This window comes from Tupaia chinensis, unplaced genomic scaffold, assembly GCF_000334495.1.
Source record: "Tupaia chinensis unplaced genomic scaffold, TupChi_1.0 Scaffold000503_1, whole genome shotgun sequence".
Taxonomy (NCBI): domain Eukaryota; kingdom Metazoa; phylum Chordata; class Mammalia; order Scandentia; family Tupaiidae; genus Tupaia; species Tupaia belangeri.
This window is the reverse complement of record NW_006160015.1, coordinates 388283-397161: the sequence shown is the minus strand read 5'-3', so window position 1 is coordinate 397161 and position 8879 is coordinate 388283. Positions and strand designations below refer to the sequence as shown.

Here is an 8879-nt window from a genome sequence, read left to right as displayed (position 1 = left end):
GTATGATATACACCTCAGTCCAGCCCAGTTGAGACCAACATACACATCCTCTTCAACAGATAATAAACCTTATCTGTGTCCCACAAGTGTCTTGCCACTCACTCCATCCCCCCCCAATTTCCTACGCTTTTCCCTTCTCACTCTCTTTCCATTTGTCTCTAGTGTCCATTACAACTTTAATACTTTTATGTTCTCCAGTCTTTCAGTCTCTACCACGGAATGCTGAGAGTCGGTATATGTTAAGTGGAGACATGCAATGTCTCTCTTTCATAGCCTGACTTACTTCACTCAGCAACAAATCTTCCATACTCATCCACTTTCTATCAAATTCGAGGGCCTTGTTTTTCATGGCTGAATAGTATTCCATGAAGTATTATGTGCCACAATTTTTCAATCCATTCATCTGTTTATGGACATTTAGGTTGGTTCCATGTTCACACTTTTATATGTAATTTTTGTGTTTATTGTTTCTGCTTTTGTATGTTCATTTTTTATTTACATTTAATCACATATATCTTTACAGTGTACATTTTTTTCCAGCATGAATGCATAGTTTCTCCATTTCTGAAGGTTCTCAGGTCAGAACTCTCTTACAAACTCCCTTTTCTAAGGTTGGTCATAAGTTTGTGGTACAGTCAGTTGTTTGTCACATTCTGCATTCAATCCTGGATCTTGCGATCACTTAAACAATTTTTTTTTTGAGAGAAAGATTTTTGCTATAGGGTACATGTGCTCACCAAAGAGACAGAGAGATAGAAAGACAGAAAGTGAGAAATCACAGTGGCCACACCACAATCTCTTCTCCTTCATTATCCTTTGGAGACTTTGGGCATGCATGCACATGTGCCCTGTGTGAGTTTAAAATTGCCAGTTCCAGGACTTGAACCATGGTTGACTATGTGAGTCCAGGGACATAAACAACACATCATCTGGTTAAACAATTGTTTAAAATTCTCATACATTAAAGTTCACTATTTGTACTGTATATTACTACTGTATATGTTAGGAAATGCATAGTGTCATGTATCCACAAATGCAGTGTAGTATAAATAGTTCTAGTACCAGATTAAATCATGTTTCACATTTTAACTCTCTTCCATTTCTCTTAAACCCATGACAGTCCTGTCTTTTTTTCTTTACTTCTACAGTATTGTCTTTTCCAGAATGTCATATAATTGGAATTTCACAGTATATAGCCTTTTTAGACTAATTTCTTTCCTCTACCCGTACATATTTAAGATTCATCCATGTCTTTCATGGCTTGATATTTCAAGATTCTTTTAATCATTAGATAGAACTATTAATTTGTTTACTAATTATCTATTAGAGAACGCCTCAGTCATTTCCAGTTAGGAGAATTAGGAATAAAACTACTATAAAAATTCATGTTTAGGTTTTAGTGTGGACATTTTCAAATCACTTGATTAAATCATTTGATCAAAACAATTGCAAGTTTACATGCTAAGACTGTACTTGGATTTATGAGAAAGTGCCAGCTATCCCTCAAAGTGACTACAGTGTTTTACATTCTCATCAACAGAGAATAACAGTTCCGGTGGGTCCACACCTTTTGCAGTAATGGAAATTGTCCTTTTTTTTTTTTTAGGTTTTATTCATTTTAATAGATTATGTGATGATGTCACTTTTTTCTAATTTCTAATTCCCTACTGATAAGTAAGCTTGAACATTGCTTTATATGTTTATCTATCATTGTGTATATTCTTCAGAAAGTTTTCTACTTAGATCTTTTACCCATTTTTAAATCAGATTGTTTGCTTATTGTTAAGTTCTAAGAATTCTTTGTATATATAGTGGAGAGATGTTTCATCAGGTAAGTCTTTTGCAAATATTTTATCGAAGTCTGTATTTACCTCTTAATTTTCTTAATGTCTTCCACAACATAGAAGTTTTTCATTTTAACAAAGTCCGACATATCTTTTTATCTTATTGTTTTTAGATCTTTGCCATAAAGCACATGTGGTTACCAGAGAAAGAGAGAGAGAACAAAAGTGAGAACTCTCTCTGGGAGGATGGCCACACTGCAATCCCTTCTCCTTCATTCTCCTCCTGGGATTTTTGGACATGCATGCACATGCACCGAGGGTGAGTTTCAAGCTGCCAGATCCAAGACTCAAACTATGGCTGGCCATGTGGGAGTCCAGCACCTTAACCACTACACCATCTGCTGGCCCTGACATGCCAATTTTTTAATGGACATGTGTTTTATGTATTTTTCCTAAAACTCACCACCAAATTAATGTAACCTGGCTTTTCTCCTATTTTTTCTTCTAAAAGCTTTATAGTTGTCCATTTCACATTTAATTGTGTGATTCATTAAGAATTGATATTCACTAAAGGCTTGTGTCTGTTTATAGAATTGGTTTTGTTTCATTGTGCACACAAATGTACAGCTATTCCAGGACCATTCTTTCACAGGCTGCCATTTCCCCATTGAATTGCCTTTGATCCTTTGTCAAGGAGCAGTTGACTACATTTGAGAGGGTCTATTTGGGAGAAATACCTTCCTGTTCCATCAATGTTTGTCTGTTATTTAATTCATACCACACTGGCTTGATTTTAGAAGCTTTATAGTAATCTGAAACATTGGGTACTGGGGAGTCTTCTAAATTTGTTTGTCTTCAGTTTGTAGTAATTATTATGGGTCTTTGCCTTTTCATATACCATTTCAGATGATGTATCTTATTTTATTGCACTAGCTAGGACTTCCAGTGATGTGCTGAATATACACAGCACAGAAAGGTTCCCTTTCTTATGCCTGCTCTTAGGGGGAGAGTGCCCGATTTCTCACTGTGAGGTTTGACTGACTATTCTGTGTTTTCACATGACTTTCTCCTTTCTTTTTCTTGTTTTTTTTTTTGGAGGGGAGGAGAGAGGTTTTCGCTATAGGGTGTTTGCGCTCACCAGACAGACAGAGAGAGACAGAGAGACAGAAAGCGAGAAATCACCCCCCCCAAGGGGATGGTCACGCCGCAATCCCTTCTCCTCCATTCTTCTCTCAGAATCTTGGGCACGCATGCACACGCGTCCGGCGTGAGTTTTAAGCCACCGGGTCCGGGACGCAAACTGCTACCGACTATGTGGGAGTCCAGCGACATAGCCATTACACTAACTGCTGGTTCCCACATGACTTTCTCCTTTCTGTGCCCATGCTCAATTTTCTCTAATTTGAGATCTTTCTACTATCTTACATTTTTTTTTTTTTTTGGTGCACCATTCCTGGAGGTACTGCAATACCAGGTCGATGCATGGAGTGGACGGAGCAAGCCCCTATTCCAACTCCCTATTCCAAAAATCCATTTAATATATTATCCTTGGATAGAGGACGTATCAGATATTAAACTGATAAGAACAGATACTACACTTGATCTTAGCCAAAAGGCAGAGAACCGATACATTTAAATTTTTTTGAGAGGTTTTTGGTATAGGGCGCATGTGCTCGCCAGAAAGACAGAGAGAGACAAAAAGCAAGAAATCACGCCCCAGGAGAAATCACGCTGCAATCCCTTCTCCTCCATTCTCCTCTTGGTATTTTTGGCATGCACGCACACGCACCCAGTGTAACTAAGCCACCAGATTTCGCACTCGAACCATGGTCGACTATTTGGGAGTCCAGTGACATAGTCATTATGCCAACTGCTGGTCCCGACATTTAAAATAGTTTTTAGAATTATTTCATCTAGTTTTATGTATTATTCTTTTCAAAATTTTGTTATAGGACATGTGCAATCACCAGAAAGAGAGAGACAGAGAGAAAGAGAGAGAGAGAGGGAAAGTGAGAAAGCAAGCCTCCAGATCCAGGATTCAAACTGCCATCAGCCATGTGCAAGTCCAGCACCCGAACCATGATGCCACCTACTGGCACCACATTTAAAATATTTAATTGACAAATAAAGATTGTATATATTCAAGGTGTACAACATGGCTTGATATTCATATACATTATAGATCTTATTTGCTAATATATTTTGTGTCATAAATTTTCCTTTATGTGTTGCTTTCACTATATCCCATAAATTTTGATAAGTTGTATTTTCATTTCTTTTAGTTCAAATTATTTAAAAATTTCTTCTGACTCATCTTATTTGACCCATGTGTTATTTAGAAATATGCTGACAATTACCAATTATTTGGAGAATTCTAGTTATCTGTCTGTTATTGGTTTCTAGTTTATATCCATTGGGGCCTGAGAACACAGTTTTAAAGATTTCTAGTTTTTAAATTGATTGACATATGTTTTGTGACCCAGAATGTGAACTATCTTAGTGAAAGCTTCATATTAGCTTGAGAAAAATTGCATTTTACTGTTATTGGATGCATTACAAGAAATCTCAGATAGATAAATACAGCTGCTCAGTTCAACTATATTTTTACTGATTTTCTGCCTACTTGATATATCAAATACTAAATGTGAAGTATTAAAATTATCAACTCCAGTAGTGGGTTTGTCTATTTCTTCTCTTAGTTTATAAGATACCATTTCACATATTTTGATGCTGTGTTGTTAGGTGCGTACACAGTTTGCATTGCTATGTATTCTTGAAGAAGTGGCCCACTATTATTAGATAGCGCCACTTCTATGCCAGTTAATGTTTCTTATTTCTTCTTTGCCTGAAATGGATAATGCTGTTCCAGCCTGGAATGTTTTTCTTTATTCCTGTACTTTTAATTTGTCTTGGTTTTTATATTTAAAGTGGATTTTTATACATCATGCAATTTGCTCTTTGTTTAAATTCACTTTGTCAGTCTATGTCTTTCGCTTGGTGTATTAAGATCATTACTATATAAAATAAGTACTAATGTAGTTGTATTAATATCTACCATACAGGGACTGGCAGATGACGTGGTAGTTAAGGGCACTGGACTCCCACATGACCTGCTGTGATTTGAGTCCCGGACCTGCTGACTTATTTTCTCACTTTCTCTCTCTTTGTCCCTCTCTAGTCAAATTAAAATATACAGATAAAGTTAGACAAAGTAATTCTAAAAATAAATCTACCATACAAAGGAATCTTAAAAAGTACATGAAAAATGTGTATTATGAAAAAATACACATGGATTGTACATAGATTTTAATTTTTTGGCACCAAAATAAACTTGTGCTTTAATTCCATTTTTTTCCACTAAGTTTTGAAGTCCCCTTAGAGTCATAACCATTTTCTACTCATTGTATGTTTTGTTTCTTTTCTCTTTTTATAACTTTTCTATTTCACTGGATTTATTTATTTATTTATTTTACCTTATGTCCTCTTTTAACATATCAGTTATACTTAGGGCCTTGTTTCTAGATTTTATGTTAAGCTGGCTAAAGCTTGGGCTCTGTTTACTATTTAGAGTAGCTCAGGGTCCAGAGGCTTCAAAGTCCTCCATTGATCTTGTTTTTGTCTCCCTTCTTGTTTTTCTTGAAGAAGTGGCCCACTATTATTAGATAGCGCCACTTCTATGCCAGTTAATGTTTCTTATTTCTTCTTTGCCTGAAATGGATAATGCTGTTCCAGCCTGGAATGTTTTTCTTTATTCCTGTACTTTTAATTTGTCTTGGTTTTTATATTTAAAGTGGATTTTTATACATCATGCAATTTGCTCTTTGTTTAAATTCACTTTGTCAGTCTATGTCTTTCGCTTGGTGTATTAAGATCATTACTATATAAAATAAGTACTAATGTAGTTGTATTAATATCTACCATACAGGGACTGGCAGATGACGTGGTAGTTAAGGGCACTGGACTCCCACATGACCTGCTGTGATTTGAGTCCCGGACCTGCTGACTTATTTTCTCACTTTCTCTCTCTTTGTCCCTCTCTAGTCAAATTAAAATATACAGATAAAGTTAGACAAAGTAATTCTAAAAATAAATCTACCATACAAAGGAATCTTAAAAAGTACATGAAAAATGTGTATTATGAAAAAATACACATGGATTGTACATAGATTTTAATTTTTTGGCACCAAAATAAACTTGTGCTTTAATTCCATTTTTTTCCACTAAGTTTTGAAGTCCCCTTAGAGTCATAACCATTTTCTACTCATTGTATGTTTTGTTTCTTTTCTCTTTTTATAACTTTTCTATTTCACTGGATTTATTTATTTATTTATTTTACCTTAAGTCCTCTTTTAACATATCAGTTATACTTAGGGCCTTGTTTCTAGATTTTATGTTAAGCTGGCTAAAGCTTGGGCTCTGTTTACTATTTAGAGTAGCTCAGGGTCCAGAGGCTTCAAAGTCCTCCATTGATCTTGTTTTTGTCTCCCTTCTTGTTTTTGTCCTCCACCTCAGAAAGAGTTTGTGCCTTGTTACACTTCACCTATGATCTGGTACTGTTATACTTGAGCCCTGTGGGTACGGTGGCATGGCGTAGGGAATAGGAAGACTTCTATGCCCTCATAATTAAATCTGAGTCTCTTACTGGGCCTGTGATGTTCCCAAGCACTTCTGTAGTGATTTAGTCTTCTCCTTTCTTCTCCTCCTTCGGGCTGTGAAATTGGGAAGAATGTCCTTCCCCCAGGTGAGAAAATTTCTTCTTCCCTGTCAAATGCTCCTCTGTTATGAAGAATGTTCTGTATACATGTTTATAGAGATGATTATTCCCCTCTTTGCCAGAGTCACCAAGGGATTTTTTTGGTGCTTTGTCATAAGAACCTGTCATGGGGTGGTAGTGATGATAGAGATGATGTCTTTCCGGGTCCTTCATGTTCGAAATAAACATCTCAATGAGACACACCAACAGTGAATTTATAGAGGGGTTTATTAAGCAAAAGCTAAAGTACACTCCAAGAAGTAAAAGCCGACTGAGTGGAAGAGCCCCTGTAGTTATAGTCTGTGATGTTTAAAACTCCTCAAGTTATGTCTGTGAGGCTTATAACTCCTCAATCTGTATGTTGATCATTGACTGCACCCACTGATTATTCTCATCTCATTGGCTGTATCAAATGTGGCTGGGCCCACTGATCCATTTCATTGGCCACATCAAACATTGTCCTAATCAGCTAGAAACTCCCTACTGGAAATCTCCTGCTACATTCTGGGTGGGAAATTTTCTGCCCCAATCTCTTTTTCCATATAACCAAGCAGGAAGGGGCTCAAGCCTCCTTACCTACTCCCACTTCCTAGCTTTGACCTGTCTCAAACCTGATGATGTTCCTCTGGGTGAAGTCCATGGGAGTCTTGGGGCCTTTCTTAGACTTCTGCCCTAGGAGATTTTTATTCTCACGTTGGTGCACAGTATTATCATTTAAGAGTTATATAGCTTCAGTAATACAGGTAGGAAGGACTGAACAATATGGATGAGTAATGGGCGCCCACTTATATCAGAATGATAAATAACCCAATCCCTAAATCCCACCTTGAGACTGCTTTCTAGGATAAATCCTGGAATCAGTTTCTTTAACTGTTTTTCCCAGAAAGTGCAAAAGTCTATATGTCATGAATATATTGTGAAATAAAATTATATGAAAATAGGAATGACAGAACAGTTCAGTGAGCCAGAGAAGGATGGAAGGCAAACATAAGTTATACTACTGAGCAACCACTACTTGACATCAAGAATTGCTAATTGCTGGACCAGTAGTTAGCGTAATAGCTATGTCACTGGACTCCCATGTAGTTGACCGCGGTTCGCGTCCCGGACCCGGTGACTTAAAACTCACGCCGGGCGCATGTGCGTGCGTTCCCAAGATCCCGAGAGGAGAATGGAGGAGAAGGGATTGTGGCATGACCATCCCCGCTGGGGGATGATTTCCTGCTTTCTGTCTCTCTCTCTCTCTCTGTCTGTCTGGAGAGCGCACACGCCCTATAGCAAAAACCTCTCCAAAAAACAAAAAGAATTGCTAAATGCTAAATCCTGTAGAGCAGGCTAATGAGAGACCTTATGAACTTCTTTAGGAAAGTCTTCCTGATGGGAAAAGATAAGAAGAAGATTCATTTCCTCATCATGATCCTATTGGTTAAAGACCTGTCCTGATCCTTAATATTAACTTCTGAGGTAAAGCTATTACTATTATTTTCCATAGTGTACATAATACAGTATTATCCCAGATAATGCAAGATTTGTAGATAGTAGAGATGCTGATATGTTTTTGTTACTCCAAAAATTAATGCCATTGAAAGAAAAGGACATTGTGAAAAAATGCAATAAAGATGCAAAATAAAGATGCAATTGATCTGTCACAACCAGTAGAACTTTGTGCAAAATAATTAAAACTTTCAGTAAGAAACTATTTATGAATTAGCAGAAAGTAATCATAAAATTCCACATGAGTACAAATGAAGTATATACTTTATTAATATTTTGACAGTTTCCATCATTGAACACCAAAGTGTTGCTTTTCCAAATTAAAACTAATTAAAAACTATTTAAAGAACTACGTGCAACCATGAACTTTAACAGAATTAGAACTATTCAGTATAGCAGCTCAAGCAGCTAAAAAGAGAAGTTGCCAAATGTTTCTAATTACAATAATGCAAATCACCACAAACATCATTCTAGGCTTGTTTTTAATGTAATAATATGTTTGTGTTGATAAACTATTTTTACTAACTAGCTATGTTTTTCTTTAGACTAACATTCAAATTCTTGATAAATGAAATGTTGGTTATTAAAATAATTTCCTTTGTTTTTACTGAAATTAGGTACCTATGTATGAGAGAATAAAACCTTTATTTTGTTCTAGGTTTCTACACTGGGTTTTCATCAGGGCTTAAATTAATAATTGTTTGCCCCATGCTTTTTCAGGGTCACTCCAGAATGAGTAGATAACAAGTCTACAACAGCAGGACAAATCCAGACCTTTTTGTTCCTATTAGCATTTTAAATGTATTATCCTATTCCTTTCTGTTCTGAAAAGTTTCTGCTGAGAAATC

General features: G+C 36.4%; 1 non-coding gene across 1 annotated transcript; it reads right to left on the bottom strand.

Annotated features, from left to right (window-relative positions):
- Nucleotides 1–3221: 3221 nt before the first annotated feature.
- Nucleotides 3222–3412, bottom strand: LOC114009274 (U2 spliceosomal RNA). Its single transcript, XR_003550725.1, has one exon. It is a non-coding gene; the product is annotated as a U2 spliceosomal RNA (small nuclear RNA).
- Between the last annotated feature and the right edge of the window lie 5467 nt (nt 3413–8879).